We start from the raw sequence: 17,803 nt of genomic DNA on the forward strand, positions 1-17,803 counted from the left end.
TGGTGAGACCATCTTTGGTAGCTGCCTGATTTCACAACCTAAGAGCTTGCTTATTTTATTATAGCCAACTCTGCCCTCCACACTCCTTGAATCTCCCACTCTGTTTGGTGCTACCTGTTACTCCTCTGCAGTGATGATTAAAGTCTGATCTGGTCTGTTGAGGTCTCTGTCTCCTTGCTTCCCTTTCATCCACTTGATCTTTCCTAACAGCTGTGTTGCCTGTGGGAGCTGATTTCAATTTCAGATGTGGCTCAAGAGAATGGTAAGGAAAGGGAGTACCCTTCTTGGGAACAGCATCAGGGCCACCTGAGGGACTGATCTCACCTATGGGGGTTGGGTTTCATGTAGAATTTCAGAATGACAGGTCTTTAATTGCTTTGTGTCTTCTTGTCTATTTTCTGCATAGAGCACTGATTATTGTTAATACCGTATATCTGTTCTACCACTGTACACTGGATAGGGCAGGAAAAAAATGCATCTTTTAAAAGTTTATTGGGAAAGTGGCGCTGTAGCTCAAGTGGTAGAGCGCTCGCCTTGAGCTGGAGAGCTGAGGGACAGCGCCCATGCCCAGAGTTCAAGCCCCATGACCGACAAAAAAATAAATAAATAAAAGTTTATTGGAACTGGTCACTAATGGCTCACACAGCTACTCAGGAGGCTGAGACCCAAGGATCTCAGTTCAAAGTCATCCCAGGCAAGAAAAGACTTTTATCTCCAATTAACCACCAAGCCAGAAGTGGAGCTTGGCCCAAGTGGTAGAGTGGTAGCCTTAAGCAAAAATGTATGCATTGAGTTCAAGTACAGAACTGGGGCACACACACACACACACACACACACACACACACACACACACACACACACACACGTGTATCCATGTCTGGACCAGGTGAAGCTGAAGCTACAGCCAGACTTCACAGAGGCTAATGTAGATCACTCAGAGATCATGGACTTCAGGCAGGGGTAGTGGGTTTAAGATTGACTCTTTGGATGGAAGGGAGGGGAGGGTGCCCATGTGTGAAAAAGAAAGGACCAATGGAGAGTATGAAATAATAAAGTAGTCCAAGGCAGAACTGTGGTGCTCTGTGTATATAAGTGGTTAGGTGGGTGACGTGACTGTACTGTGACCACTAGGTATAGGTAGAATCAGATCACGTGATATTCCATCTCCCTCTTCCACTGTTGCGGTGACCTTGGAGGCCTTAATTCCTGGTGGTATGGGAGGAAAATGAAGGAATACTGCCAAGAAGCACATTGATTGTGGTATGTTGGATATGTGTTCATACATGAAGGCACTGAGATTCTAGGGCTCATGTATAACCAGATCATAGCTTATCCTAGCCTTAGGTTTCTATCCTCTGCTATTCAATTAGAGAATAGTAACAGAAACAAAGAATTGTGAGATACTTGTTAGGAGTAAGGAAATGAACCGTATTCATGGCTGCATCTAGAAGTTGGGGTGGTGCGTGCCAGAATCTCTAAGAAAATGTGGGGTGACTCTTGTTTTATATCATAGTAGATACTATACGTAATATGAAATAAGATTTTAGAATTTTATGGGGTGACATTTTATAGAAACTGAAAATTAAATCCAAAAGGCCTATTTCCAGAGATTTTTGCAGAAAAGCTATTTTGAAAAAGGTTACACTCTTCCCGTTGCTAAAAGTATTGCTTTAGCCAAATATTACATTCCTCTGCTTGCCTCACCACGTTTGGTTTTTTTCATCATGTGTACATTTTTCTCTCTTCTGATGTACAAATCCATGAATTTTCTCAAGAAAATTTTTGAGCACTGTTCTTTCATCTTCTAGACCAGGAAATACACTTGCTGAAGAGGAATGACAGCATTGTGTTGAGGAAAAATGAACAATGTAGGGATATTTAAATGGTAAATATCTTCAAAATCTTTGCTACATCAATATACTTACATGGCGTGCTGGATAGTTTACCTTGAAGGAATGTAGAGCAACCATGCATTTACATACTGCAGAATCTTATGCCAAGAATCTGGATGTAGCATTCCTAGTTTAGATATTGTACTAGTTAACTTTTTCTATTATGTCTAATTTCTTAACTATTGAAACTAGAAGGAAGACTAGTCATTAAAAGGATGCTATTGGTCTTTTCCTACCAAGAAATCTGGGACAAGGATTGCATATCTATTGCTGTAACCATTATCATCCATAGATGTGGAATGTGGTGTTTGGCAGCTTAATAAATCTTTAATGGCAACTGCAGCTTTTCCTGTGTTAGCCAGTTTGTTGATATAAGGCTTGAAATGTTTGCAGTGTATTACATACCCCATTACTCCATACTATGATGTTGTACAGAAAGAAAGAACACTGTCAGCCCTCAGAGTAATTCATGTGTTTCTTGTTACAAAATTGAAGTGCAAATCAGAAAATATTGGTTCTCGCCAATGGCCTGACACCTGCTTTCTAATCACCAAGAAAACGAATAACAAAAACAAAAACGGAAAGTGTGTGAGAAGATTCCTGTTTTCCCCAAACTATGTTGTTCTGTATTCTATACCCTCCTTCTGTCACTCCTTGGGCTCCACAGGGACATTTCTTCTTCCAAGAAAATACCTCACATGCTTATTAAGAAATGAATTCCTAAGGCTGATATTATTGGCAATCTACCAAACTTCCCTTCTTCCTTTCAAACTTCTTGGGATTTTTTCAGCTCTCTGACCATCCACTCCAACTCAGGCTTTCCCTTTGTTATTGTGCTCCTACCTTTATTGCCTAGGCTGCCAGGAGTGAATTGCTACCTGCCCCCTACAGGAACCCTGCCCTCTGATTGTGAAACTGCTGGTTCTCATGCTCAGCCTTGGAAAAAATATCTCTTCAGGCCCTTTGTCTTTGCTGATCCCTGTGCATGGAACACTTCTCCCCAGATAATGCTTCTCTTGCTCCCTCACTCTCCAAGGTCTTTGTTCAGTGGCTTTGCAGTGAAGCCATCCCTGCCTACACCACTTAGAATCTCACTTCCTCCCTGTATCCATTGGTTCTCATAATCTTCTTTTCTGATGTTTCTGAAGCAATATTTTATTCATTTTTTGTCTGATTCCCAAATTTAAAAGTGGATTTCATGGAGGTAAAGTATTTATCTGGGATATCTCTACCACTGATTTCCTCACTGACCTCACCTTAGTTTCCCTATTTTCCTCCCTCCCTTTGCTGGCAGAGGGGTACAGGACTCTGGAATAAATCACTAGTGTATACTGATTGATCAACAGAGCCTGGGAGCCCTGCTTCAGCCCTTCAGAAGGCATTTTAGGGATGGTTCCCATCAGATTTGCAGACTACATAATCTGAGAGACTTTCTAAGTACATCCTTTAAAGAGGAACTCTACACATTGCCAAAGAGGGGATTCATAGCAGGCCATTAGTGAGGATGATGCTAATGATGATGATGATGACAATGATGGTACTTAAAATGCCAAGATATCTAATGAAGAAATTAGAATATTAGGTCAAAGCTTAAGGCAAATAGGACATTTCAACAAATTTTTGCTTGCTATCTCAGAGAGTCACGCAGGAGACAAAACAAGAAAACAGAAACAAAAACACAACAAAAGAAAAAGAAAAACCTCATAGCACCACATAAGCCTAACACATCTAATTTTTCTTCCAAAATCAGAACAGATTGGTGTTGCTTCATGTGCACGCCAGATGAAGTTAGCTGGCTTATGTTTAAAGGACATGGCATATAACAAATGCATACTTTGCAGATCTCGTGGGGGTGGGGGGTGGGCATGGCGGGGGGGAGATATTCATTATATGAGAGATCTTCAGAGGCTGAGACTGACCAAAAGACCCCAAAATTCAAAGCTCCCTTCTCATGGTTACTCCAAGTCATGCACTCATTTAGTGATCACACTATTTTGAAAAGGTATTTATCTTTCTCTTTCTTGATCTGTCTAAGGACATATGTTGAACCAAATTCATCTGAGTTAATGGTGTTTAGATCTATACTCAAGATGCTATCTGGAGTACTTACTATGCACTGACATGTTCTGATGGCTTATGTGAATTCTCATTCATATTTCAAGACAGCTGTCTGATGAGGGCCCCGTCATTTTGCTCCATTGAGATAAGAACAAATGAGTATCAGAAAGGTCCATTTTTCTAAAGGTCATAGAACGAATTCAAGATAGAAAATCCAAGTAGGAATTCAAAGACTTGTGCCTTTACCACTCCATAACGTTGCCAATTTCTGCATTTAAGTCACTTTCTTCTGATAGCTTCCTATGAGAAAAACCTGACATTGGCTTCATTAACTCTCACACCACGAACTCTTTTACTTTACCTGTATTTCTGCTGTGTAGTAGCCACTAAGGCCATTTTACCATGGCCTGGAAAATGAGTGCTGCTTTTCATCTTCGCTTTGCCACTGGCTTCACTTCTGATTTTGGGCAAGCGTCCCAACTGAGTTGATTGTAAAATTAAGGTTTGCTACCATATCATCTTTCATATCATCCTCATAGCTCAACCTTTTCATTATTATTCCATTTCATGATTTAATGCGCCTGTAGTTGTCACAAAGCTTTTCATAGGAAAAGCCTCATGGCAACATTGTCACTGAATCGTTGCCACTTTCAAACCATTTTTCCAAAGCCAAAGTAGGATTTAGAAAGTGAGGTAGGAGACAATTATAGATAAAAGCGTCAGTGAAGAGGACATACTCAGCCTCAAAGATAGACTTTGCTAGTGTGTGCTCCAAACACGGAGAGTATCACACCACTCCTTTGCTACAAAGGCAGGAGATATTTTGAGAGAAGAGGACTCTTTCACAAGCATAGAGATCTGTGGGCCTCCTACTGCTCCAATGTTACAAAGCTGTGGATGAAAACAACTATGAATAAGCTTACCATTGTCTGAGTGATCTAGTAGTGAAGACTGAGGCTTCAGGGGGTGAGCATTAGTTACCAAGATAGGATATCTGAAATCTATTTATAATCAGCACCAAAGCACCAGTGCCTGAACAAGATCGTCATTGAATTGGGAGGGAGACAGAGAAGCAACACAGTGATTAAGGGTCTGACACCACCACTTAAACCAAGACCCTCACCAACACTTTGATAAGGGATGATACAACACAGGGAACCACACTCCACAATGTCTGAATGTGTGTGTGTGTGTGTGTGTGTGTGTGTGTGTGTGTGTGTGTGTGTGTGTGTGTGTGTGTGTAGTTTCACTTTGGAGAATTTTTCTCAAGAACTTTTAAGATTTTATAATATCCCTCTCTCCTTCTGTTCTTTCTCTTTTCTTCTCTTCTTCCCTTTCTAACCACATATTTGTTTGTCTCCTTCGAATTCAGGTGCTAGGTATGAATAAGACACAACGATTCTTCCTGTTTCATAGTTTTTAGATTTCAGAGCCAATGCAAAGTACTTCTAACCATATTAAGAAGGATTAGATGAACCAGGAAAAAGTAATTAATATTTTATTCACTATTCGGACCAGAAAAAAAATTTTCTCATAGCTACATAGCTCTGAATAGCTCTCCTATACATGCCATGCCATGACACTCAACTTTCTGGGGAAGCACCAGGCAACTTAACTAAAAATTCATAAAAAGTCACAACAGTCATTTGCACTATAGCAGAGAAAGAGTCCAGAACAAGTATTTGAAAAGAATCTTCTCAGAAAATGAATTTGAACAAATTTAGTTCTTTTTCTCTCCATATATATTGAATATTTACATGGTATTCCCTATCAGAGTATCTTCTACAGATTAGGAATTGAGTGAGTACTCCTATTCATAGATCCAGAGGTGAATGAGATATTTCTCATAGATATTGCTCACTATCGCTCCCAGTTTAGCTGACAAGAAAATACCTGCACAAATCATTACAAGAGTATCAAAGAGCACAGTAATCAAATGTTTGTAAGCTGCTGAAGTAGTCTTGAGAAATGAAGGAGTAAGATAGAGAAAGATTCTCGAAAAGGGTTTGAAATTTGAATAGGAGCTGTCTTGACACAGAGGAGAGCAAGGATGAAGTAAAGGGAAGTAGGGGGAAGGGCATTCTGAATGCAGGGAACACCATGTATGAAAGCGTGGATTAAAAAATTGGGGGAGGATAAAGATGAGGTTGGGCGAGCTGGAAGATGGGGATGAGGATGAAGAAGGGTGCTGATCCTTGTGTGCCCACCTACAGCTTCAATTTCTACCTTCTAGTCTAATTAAGAGGGAACTACCACTGAGTCATATTTGCTTTTCCCAGTTTGTCATACAGGAATATGTGCAAGAACCCTACAAAGCCCCCTCAACCTTGTCGCTGCTTCACAGTTATCCTGATGCTTCAACTGCTTACCCTGGTAAGGAGTGAGCAAGCTCACCCCAGAGGGAGTCCAGGACAACCCTGGTATTCTTTGAAGAACAGCAGCTGGCAGGTGACACAAGTCTCATGGCCCAGGAGACCCTTTCTTTGTCTGTTCTCATTTCTCTCAGAGAACCCATCAGGTTCTTATAAAAAGAATGTTGGGTCCTGAGAGAAGCTGAGTGATTTCAGCATCATCCCTTAGAGACCATCTTGTAGATCCAAGGTAACAAACTCAACTCAACCTAGCTTAATATGTAGAAATAAACATTCAAAATAGGCTATTTAACTACATAGTGGTAGCTCAAGGAATCGAAGTGCAATGACAGGATCACTTCAGGATGTCTCAACTATAGAACTAAAGTCTTTGGATATACTCTGTTCCCTTATCTCATTTTTAATAGTGTTTATTTGGGTGTGTATATGTTGAATATAAGCACATTGAATATATACATATATGTATACACTTATATATACACTCAAACACACACAAGAATGCATGCAAACACATACAGCATTAAATGTTCCCAGTAAGAAGTAAGAGTAATAATGAAAGTAGTTGTAGAGAACCAAAACTGGAATCACTTAAACTTCCACAGTTAAGAAAAAAATATTTTAAGTAAAATTTTACTATAATGGCCTTTTTATTTCCTTCACTAAGATTTTGAAATCAGTAAACTCCAAGAGCTCTCCTAATGCTGCAATTCTTTGATTAAAGGCATAGGGTGTTGTCAGGTATAGATAGCATGAATTTCCACATATCTTGTACTTTCTAGTAATAAATTAAGCTCAGTAGACATTTCGCAGTCTACAGGTACTTTCATGAAATATCTTGTTTAAATGAATAGCTGTTAATTTACTAGTTAGCCTTGGATCCAGATTAATATTTGACATTTGAAAAAATCAAATCTACTCTCAAAGAACAAAATATTTCTCCCTTGACTAGAGTCAGTAGAAAATACTGTGGATTTTAGTAGCAAGACCTATCAAGGGGTTACAAGAAAGCAAAATTAAGAATAAAAACCACTATTGAAAACTAAAAGCTAAAATGACAAAAGCAAAACACCTGGTCCTCTTAAGATGTCTACTTCTAAGGCATTTATGTATAATGTCTGGGCTACAGATATATACATTCTGGTATGCTTATCTGAAAAGCCAATACTACTGCCTTGTTATTATTTTTTTCAATGTGCAGGCATTGTTATGTGAGTAATACACTGTTTGGGGTTCAAATGTTTGACAATATAATGCTTACTATGCTCATTCATTAGTTACCCTCTTGGTTTTGCAAAGTAAAAGAAGGCAAGGGGTTAAAAAAAGTACATACAAAGATCCCAAACTATACATGGATTCCCAGGAAAATGAAAAAGAAAGGGAATAGATAGTGTGCATTAATGTCATTTCAGCCTTCTGCATAATTTAGGGCTCTCTGCAGGCTGATTTGGTTTAGATCAGTGGTCCTTCACATGACTATTCACATATCCTTACATTATAAATCTACTTATTAATTTTTGCAGGAGAGTATTCTGGAGGCGATTTCTACACGGAGTTCTTCACACAGATGATAATGGTAGATATGTCATCTAAAATTCTTCTGATTTTCTTTAGTCTGACAAATCATTTCTTCCTATCACAAATTTAGAAGCCCTGAAGCATATGGAGCAAGAGTATTTTTAATGGACAAAACAAAATCTTCATCATATATATATATATATATATATATATATATATATATATATATCCATTAGGAAGAAAAAAATATGCAAATCTCTTCTCAGAGTGCAGCTGAGGGGTATATAGGCAGTTGATGACATTCATTTGAAATACAATTTCTCTGTAGTTGTTGGAATACCCCTGGCCCACCCTCTTCCCAACTGTAGGGACTAGATGGGGGAGAGGTTACTGAGTTATGAATGCATTTTCCATATTGGAGAGGAAGCAGGAATAGAGCTAATGTACTGTGTATTCAAATGAGATTCTTCAAAGCAGAGCTGAATTGAACTTAGATGCAAATCACAGTGGCAGGAGCACTTTCTGCTGGCCTTTGTCCTTTCTGTCTGTGTCCTTATGCACATAGTCAAGGACTTCCAGCTGAGATGTTTATCCTTCTGAGAAAGTAAACAAACGCGTCCTCCCTCTCTTAATATAGACATAATCACCATGTGCCCTGCCTGCTGAAAATGTGGCAGCCAAAGTGGTCTCATCTGCGGTCAGGGGAAGCTGGGACGTGGCTCTTAAGGACTGACCAAAAACAGCAAGCAAGCAAACTCCATGATGGAGGCCAGAGGGATACAATATAGACAAGTGCGAAGCAAAAGGAGGACCTGAAATTTATTTGTGAGAAAGGAAGGAGACAAGCTTAGAGGAAATATGTGAGCTAAGTATTGCATAATATCGATTACTCTGCACCTTATAACCAAACAAGCCTGAAGAAGCCACGCCTGGAGCACTTCAGGGAGAAAGGCCCTTTCCTAAGTGAGATGTTCAAGCAAATCAAATGAGGGAAGAAAATTTACCTCCCCCTATCCATCCCTCCCCACTAGAGGTGGTATATTTTAATTTAAATGATAGATTGGGCCTGAACTGGGTTGACAAGGGTAACAGGCTGCTTCCTATGGCTCCTCTCCATGAATGCTTCCACCCCTGAAAGAATTCCATCACTTTCCCCATCACCCAGGGAATTCTCCCACAGGTTCAAGCAAGGCTCCCACAGCCAATGGGGGGGCGAGGAAGCCAAATGCAAATTTCTGTTCCACAGTCTTCCTTGACCCTTGTCTTTCTGCCACACCCCATCTTCTGTCTCTTCACATAAGATAAAGATTCATTGGAAAAGTGATGCATAGCATTGAGATAAAAAAAAAAAAACAAAACAAAACAAACAATCTGGATCATTTGGCTGGAAATAGAGCCCTAAACAGCTTGTGAAAGAGAGAGTGAAGTCGGGGGTAGGGGGAGGAGGGAGGGGGAAGGAAGGAGGAGGGAGGACTGTCCTTGTGTACTATGTAAGGACTGAATTACTTCAAGAATAAAATGATATGTGATCTCCTTTAAAATATTGCTGAATAAAATTCAGCAGGGCAATTTAAATACATGAGCTAATTATCTGTTGCAAGTGAATTAAAAATATGGAAAGTTTCACAAAGCATAGTGATTTTTTTAATAATAATTTTGCTTCTGCTATTTCTGCCATCTAAATGTCAGCTCCATTGGCAGGATCCTATCATATTCTTTTAGTTTTCATGATTCTATTTATTATTCATAAGAAAGAAAAGTCTCCCATTTCCTAATGCTATAATGAGAAGCATACTGCTCTAAGTGGACATGAGAAGAAATATTTTGGAAGGGTAGACATATGGTATGCTCTTTCCGTTGCCACACTAGGTGTCCTGTGGGTGCAAGTTAATTTGGGTCAATTGGGCCTATAGATAGAATCCTATAGTGGATGTACAAAAGACACACAGCTAGGTTGAAATGTAATCCACAATAAACACTTCCCAAGTTTCTTATCCCTGTGATAAGCTTTGTCCATGGTGCCCAGCCTCTCGTAGAAATGGATGCTGTTATGATTACAAGGTGTGACCTTGGAGGACAAATGTAAAATTGGCCCTGCTTCCTATTTTTCCAGTCTTTGGTGATAGCTGACAATTATTTTCCAGTGTGTATAGAGCTTCATTTCACTGAAAACAACAACCACCACCAAAACATCCCTTCCTATAAATCATGATGAGTTGGAGGTTTGAAACTGTATTTGTTATTCCTGTAAAGGAAATAATCCACCTCCCCATGCCGAGTAATATTTATACCACTTCAATTATTTTTATTTTTCAAATGGAAAACAAGGAAAGCAAAATTTCCCCCACATTAACAAGATCTGCAAAAAAAAAGAGTACGTTTCTAGATGGGTGGAGGACAAGAAGGAAGGTAGCATGGGCTAGAGGACAAGTCTGATCACTAAATGAAAGCAGCCGCAGAGAGTTAAAGCTAATTTACAGCGTGATCAATGGGCACAAATCAGCATCTGCCTGCTTAGCCACAGATAAGTACTGGCTGTCAGGCAACACCATGCTTTTGTTTGGGGAAGCCAAGGATAAAAGTGATGAGAAAGAAGTGGATTTTGGCAAGCAGCACATAGGTGTGAAACAGTCTTTGCTTGCTGCCTTTTCCCAAATGACGCTTCCTGCAGAGACACAAGATGTAGTTGGTTCCCCGGAGGCTTGTGTACATGGAAAGGAAATAGTTTTGGGCTCTAGAACTTGGGTCTGAATGACCTGGATAGGCTCTGTCTCTCTCAAGACAACATAGCTTTTCCCAGTTTTCAATTAATCACCTCTTCCCAGAATCTTTCTTGGGTGAATGAAGAATGCAACAAGCTATTTTGTAGGGTGGCCAAGAAGCCAGGAATCAGCTCTCAAAATAATGTGAAAAAAATAATTAAGTAGCTGACACATTCTGAGAAAACTCACTCTGGGAAAAATCTGTTGCAATACTACAGAAGGGTCAGGAGAAAAGAAACAGGAAAAAAAGAGAAAGGAATGAAGACAGGAGGGAATGGAATGACATGGGGTTTTTAAAAAAGACAACAACCCAACAGGACAAACTGAAATTGCCTTTATTTGTCCTTTCAAAAGTAGCTCAAAAGATTTTCCTTTCATCTATCTCCAAAATATTCCTGTTCTGTTCTCTCCTGGAAGAAGCAGCAAATTGTTTCTTTAGGAGTTAACCCTGTGTGCTGAATATACAATTAACCCTAGTGTTTTTCTCATTCACAGCCTGGAGGCGCTGGGGAACCCACAAATCATCTAAACTCAGCACAACTGACTCTACTTTCTGCTCCAGAAATCTGGTCTGTTCTTCCAACAGCCTTCGGCGAGATGGCAAAGAGGCCCTGACCCTCCATGAACAAGGCAAGTTAAAGGTCAAATAACTGATTATCTATCTGACTTCCTAAAACTTTCCCTTTCATTCCTTGGGTTCAATATATCTGACTATAATTTCCAGGATAAAGGATATATGTGTGGATGCTTGACCTTTCCATGGCTCCTACTAATTGTTACTCTATTTTGAAGGATTCCTTAAGACTGGGAATGGAGGGAAGTCTGGGAGTTGGGCAATGAACTTAGTCCTAACTCTTCATCAGTGTTGTGTGGTATCTGGCATTTTTATCAAAATAATTCCTGACAAAAGCTGAATGAAACATGAGAAAATAATCACTCAAAAGATCCCTGTTTAGTTGCTTGCTTTTTTAAACTGGAGATTTAGCCCCAGGACCAAACTCCAGGGCTCCCACAAGTCAGGTCCTGCCATTTGACTTTATATGCCAACAAGAGAGAGAGGATGAGGGCAGAATAAGGCTTATTACACTCTACATACAGCAGCAGTGGTAAGAGGCCAAGGAAGTACATTCACCCCTCTTCTGCCATCTTCAGGTACAAATCTAGATTTGTATGCAGATGTGAATAGACAGAGGATTTAAGGCAGAAGGTCGAAGGTCTGAAGAAACAGTCCTGGTTACAGGTGTATTCCAATGAGATTGATCCTGAGATCATTCTCATTCTCTGGTACCAGAGAAGTTAATTGCTGTAACCACTGGTCAAGACAAACAACTTGTTTCCTCGTGTGGTCTGTCCTAAGAAAGTGCTGCTGTTTTGTTTTTTATTCCTTGGGAGCAATCCATTTTCTCTATCCCTGCTTACAAACATGTTACAAATCCTGTCCTTCCTGGATTGCAAGGTGATTGCAATGTGACTTCAGTGAGAACTGCCCAGAGCAAAGACAGAAAGAGAGAGAGAGAGAAAGAAAAGGACGGAGGTGGGAGGGTGGCTAAGTTTTTTGTTAATTCTGGAGCCTAAGTAAAGTGTCAACGTTTTACAACAAAAAGGCTAAGGAACCTGTTACAATTGACTGGGAAGACCAAAATAAGCATGGCACAAGGGTAGAGACTTGCACTACTAGAAGGAGCAGAGATTTCAGGTTGAGTTCCAGGAACAATTCATTAGCTGTGGAGTTTCCAGATAAAAGTACATAAAGAGCTAGGCTCAAGAGGCTCACACCTGCAATCTTAGCCACTTAGGAGGCTGAGATCTGAGGATCCCCATTTGAAGTCAGCCAGGTCAGGAAAGTCCATGAGACTTTTTTTTTTTTGTCAGTTGTGGGGCTTGAACTCTGGGCCTGGGTGCTGTCCCTCAGCTTTCAGCTCAAGGCTAGTGCTCTACCATTTGAGCCACAGTGCCACTTCCGGTTTTCTGAGTGTTTTATTGGAGATAAGAGTCTCACAGACTTTCCTGCAGGGACTGGCTTTGAAACACAATCCTCAGATCTCAGCCTCCAGAGTAGCTAGGATTACAGGCATGAGCCACTGGCGCCCAGCCATGAGACTCTTATCTTCAATTAACCACCAGAAAACCAGAAGTGGCAAGCCACTATGGCTCAAAGTGGTAGAGTGCTAGCCTCAAGCAAAAAAGCTCAGAGACAGCACCCATGCCCTGAGTTCAAGCCCCATAACCAACCCCCGCCCTCTCCCCCCCAAAGAGACATAATGGCTTAGCTAAAGTGTGGGGTCCTACATTTAGGTTCCAGCAATAGTAATAATTGAAATGCTTTACATATATTTAATTACTTCACCCTCACAATGACCCCTATCCTATCTTATAAAGGAGACAATCATGGCTTAGGGGGTTTAAGTAAGTTGTTTTCTGTAGCTGGTGAGTTGTAGAGACAGACTTGAACCCAGACAGGTTGCTACTGGAGCCCATAATCTTGGCCATTACATGAACCAACTCAGATATATAAACATAAATCCTGTCTGTGTTAAAAGGAGTTTTCCCCACAGTGACAATGAACTTGAGTGCTTATTGCTTGCTGAATTGAGAAGAAGGTTCTGACAGATCACTGCCAAATTGTGAATATTCAATGACAGGTACATGTTATCAAATAAAATAAGATGATTTTCAGAAATCTCAATGGAACGTCTAGGTTTCTGGATATTAACTCCCGAGTCTCTTGTTATTCAAAAAAGGCTTACAGTGATTACAAGCTTGTACGTTTCGGCCTACTCTTAAAGAGAAAGTATAGCCTGCAACTAACACTTAGACTCTATGATTTTTTTCTCAAAGAAGTTAGTACAATTGCAGAGAATTAAGTGTTCTCTTATTTATTCAGTATTTGCTTCATTTCAAGTCGTATTTCTATCTATATCTTATGCCTGACACTCAGTAACTGCTCAGGAAATACTTGTGGAGTAAGTGAATGAAAGAAGAATGCAGCCTACTAGCATCTTCCTAGTTTGCCAAAGTCAAAATTTGCCTTCTAGTAGTCACCAACCCCGTGGAAATGAAGGTGACATGTAGAACGCTTACCGTAGGCTCTTCCTGGGCAAGTCATTCAGGAATTTTTCCGTTTGTTAGCAGATTCACATGCTTGCTTTGTTTAAGAGGGGTTTCAGTGTATTACGCAGGGGACTTTTTTTTTTTCCTAAGGATATGATTATTCCCGGCTTGATCCTGCTGCTATGATCTGGCCACATTTGGCAGAGAGCTCACGTGGCATGGGATTAGGCTTCCCTCATTGTATGAAGTGACTTGGACACGCTGCTGTGCTTATTAGAGTGGAGTATTGTGGATCATTTTACAAAGGCAACAGCTGCAGCCATTACTCCAACAGTTATGTCATAATTTGGTGTGTGCGACACCTCTGCACGGCGCACGCAACAAAAACATTTATTCTTCTCATCTGTCAATATATTTGTGCCTCTCATCTCTCTCGTTCTCTTTTGCCTCTTTTCACAAGTGGCAGAATACATCCCAATTCCCAGACAATTAGTTTCTCTGCAGAAATATCCTAACAGCAGCTGCTTTCTTATAGCACATTTTTGAATGATTATATACATTTTTTTTCTTAAATAAAAAACAGGCTTTTTGAAATGCAAGGACAGTTTCAAAGCACATAATGATATTCAATTAGCCAAATATGGCCTACACTCAGTCATGTGGGTTCACACAGATACTCTATTTGACTCTTGAGGAAACTGAGACTTTCATGAGATTATCAGGCCTAAAAGACACCGAATCCTTAACACAGGCCAGAGGAGGGCACTTTTCATAATGCATTCATTCCACTTCTGCCCCCCCAAATGATACAGGATCTGAGACAGTGTGAGATAATCCTCCAATTAGGTGCCGGAGGAAACGGAGCTGAAATGGCTTATCTGAAGTCACACAGTTAATCAACACTAGAGCAGGATTAAGCTCAGGGTTGTTGGATCACAGCCATGTATTTATAATACTTCTTTAAATCCATTAGTCTGTGAGTGAACTTGACAATCATTGGTGTGACCAGGGTTGAAACATTCAGCTTAGGTGACCAAGTCAGGCATGACATGAATGTATAGCAAAGGCAGCACTGGTATATGAGAGCACGGTTTCTGGACAACTCTATTTCTCCCCCTGAAAGGTGAGACCTTTGGGCTCTGTGTGCTGTTGTGCCTCTCTTTACCTGAAAAGCCAGACTTGTACAGAGTCATAGCTTGCCTGGAACTTGGATGGTAAGGCTTTTCTGATCTAGCCATCTGAATGTGGGCCCCTTCAGCTGAAGGATCCAATGAGTCTTCCAGAAGGAGGAGGTGGTGGTTGGTCAGATAGGTCAGTTAAAGATGAGAGAGAGAGAGAGAGAGAGAGAGAGAGAGAGAGAGAGAGAGAGAGAGAGAGAGAGAGAGAGAGGATGTCCTTTATTCAGTCCCAATCATGGGCTATGCACAATGACAAGTTTGTTATTAGGACTCTCAGAGGATGTGAGGCATGATTACCTTCTGGCTTTGAAACTTGGTGTATCTGATTCCAATATTCCTGACCAGAGTATTGTCTAGTATTGTTTATTGTTTAGGTCAGATGTGTCCAAGAGCTAGATTCAGCAAGAGTCTGGGAGATGAAATCCTCACCACACTATGTGTCCGTTACTAGATCAGTGGTACCATGACTTCTCTATTTCATCCCTTTATTGCCCATGATCTGAGTATCCAAAGGAGTGGCTAGCATTCGTACAGTATATTTGAAGAAGGAATAGAGATTTGTCTGTAGGTGATCGAATCAAACTATCTTTAATAAGTAAGAATAAGCAGTACTCAAAGTTTAAACCAGATTCCAAAAACTATTTTAGGAATATAGCAATACTAGCAAGACTGGCTTCAACGTAGGGAAATCTGTTATCCCAAATAAAAAGAAGCCGTTGGGAAGACTTCTGAGTTTATTGATTCCACAGCTTAAAGATCTCTTTGGCTTTAGGCTTTGCCATCAGTGGCGCGAGCTCTATCTTAGAGCTGGCTCCCGACGTGATCACATGATGTTTGCCAACAACAACTGATATATATATATATATATATATATATATATATATGCATTGGTGTTTGTTTCCAGTTGGATATAGACTGGATTTCTATTTCCAGAAACCACAAGCAAGCCTCTCCTGGCATCTCATTAACTGAACTTGACTTAGTTCTAACCCAACCCAGAACCAGTCTTGGGTAAGAGTGAGGGAACCATCACAATTGGCATGGACTAATTTTCTGGGGGGAGGGTGAATAAATGGTAGAAGCCTTTTAGTTCCCTTCCAAAATGTCATAGTAACCTGCAACTCCCACATCTACAGTTATTTGGCAGTATTGAAGCCAAGAAGCCTCACTGATATAAATGGCATACAATACAGGATTCGTTGGAGAGGTTAGATCTTGTTCAGTTGTGAGAGCTAGCAAAGCCATCACATAAGCTGCTACTTCCACATGTAGCATTGAACTTGAAGTCATTATGGCACAGCTAGACCAGAAATTAGGAAGGAAGGCCAGTGCCCTTGACATGAGACTCAGCCATTAAAGGGGAAGATCTGAGGAGCTGTTGGTTTAGTGAGTCAGCAAGGAGTGACCATGAACAAAGGCTGTCACAGGGCCGGCCATTCTGCACTAGACAAACTTCAGAGCATAACCAAAGCTCCATTCTAACTCCCAAATAGTACATAGAATGTCTCCTGTGGAAAGTCCTAAGCTGGAAAGGAAAAAGTTCTGGAGGGAATAAGTTCTAGCTTAACTAACTTGATAAAGCACAATGGACCTACAATAAGAATAATCCAGAGTTCATGTCCCATGACCAACAACAAAAAAATGTAGTTAGAATAATCCAGTGTCATAATTTCTCAGTTGGGATGATTTTGTCTCCCAGAGGACATGTGGCCGTGTTTTGAGACATTGTTTGGTTGTTAAAACTACAAGAAAGTGACTGGTAGCTGGGCACGGTGGCTCATGCCTATAATCCTAGTTACTCCGGAGGCTGAGATTTGAGGATCACAGTTCAAAGCCAGCCCGGGCAGCAAAAATCTATGAGACTCTTATCTCCAATAAACCACCAGACAAACAGAAGTGGCACTGTGGCTCAAGCAGTAGAGTGCTAGCCTTGAGCTGAAGAGCTGTGGGACAGGGCTCAGGCCCAGAGTTCAAGCTCCACAACCAAAAAAAAAAAAAAAAAAAAAAAAAAAAAAAGCAACTGGTATTTGGTAGGTAGAAGTTAGAGATAAACATCTCTGTTTACAAGTCATCCTATCACTGCAAAGAGTTATCTGACCAAATTGTCTGTAGCACCAACTTGGAACTGGGGTGATCATCAATTGTAAACAAGTCTTATTTAAAATTTGTCTCTACTTTAAACCCATGGGGCAGGAGAGCCCACATTCAGTAGTGGCAACTAGTGACCTAGGTCTACCTTTGAGAATACAGCCTACGTCTGCCACATGTGGACCTGTCCCATATAGCCATTCTTAGAAGGCTTTTACTTAAGATGGATGGATTGATAACTGAATGGATGGATGAATGGATAGATGGATGGATACATTTTATTCTTAAGTTGGTTGCATGATTCATAAAGAATATAGACTATCTCCTGTATTACCTTGACCCAATCCCCTTTCCCCATAGTGACTAGTATCATAATGATTTTGCTAGAGTGTAAAAATTCAAATAATTCTTTGTATGCAAACACAGTTCCATCTAATCATGGTCTTCCTGTGACTAGAAATGATACATCCCGACTGGCAGATGGACTAGGCCTACTGAAATGTTTATAGGTACTACATGGATTCATTTTTAGGAGGATTTTTATTCTGCTAGACAATGCCAGCATTGATATTTCCAATTAAATTCTCAGCAAAACTCTTCCTGGCATCATTGGAGGCATATTTCATTTGATGGATGACATAGAAGCTGGAGAAAAAGCTAAACCAAGAAACGTAGTGTACTTCTCAAAGCCTTCTTATTTTTTCAGTCAGATTGTTAGGACTTTCAGGGAATTCTATGGTATGGATTCTATCACAAGGCTGAGAAGCAGTAGAATATAGGAAAAATTGGGAAGAGACTAATAGCAAATTACTCATGGAGCTAGTACTGTAACTCACAGACATTCATACTATTGCTCAAAAAAAGGCTCAGCTAAATGGTTGCCAGAA

Source organism: Dipodomys merriami, unplaced genomic scaffold (assembly GCF_024711535.1).
Source record: "Dipodomys merriami isolate MVZ:Mamm:240054 unplaced genomic scaffold, mDipMer1.0.p SCAF_1, whole genome shotgun sequence".
Classification (NCBI taxonomy): Eukaryota; Metazoa; Chordata; class Mammalia; order Rodentia; family Heteromyidae; genus Dipodomys; species Dipodomys merriami.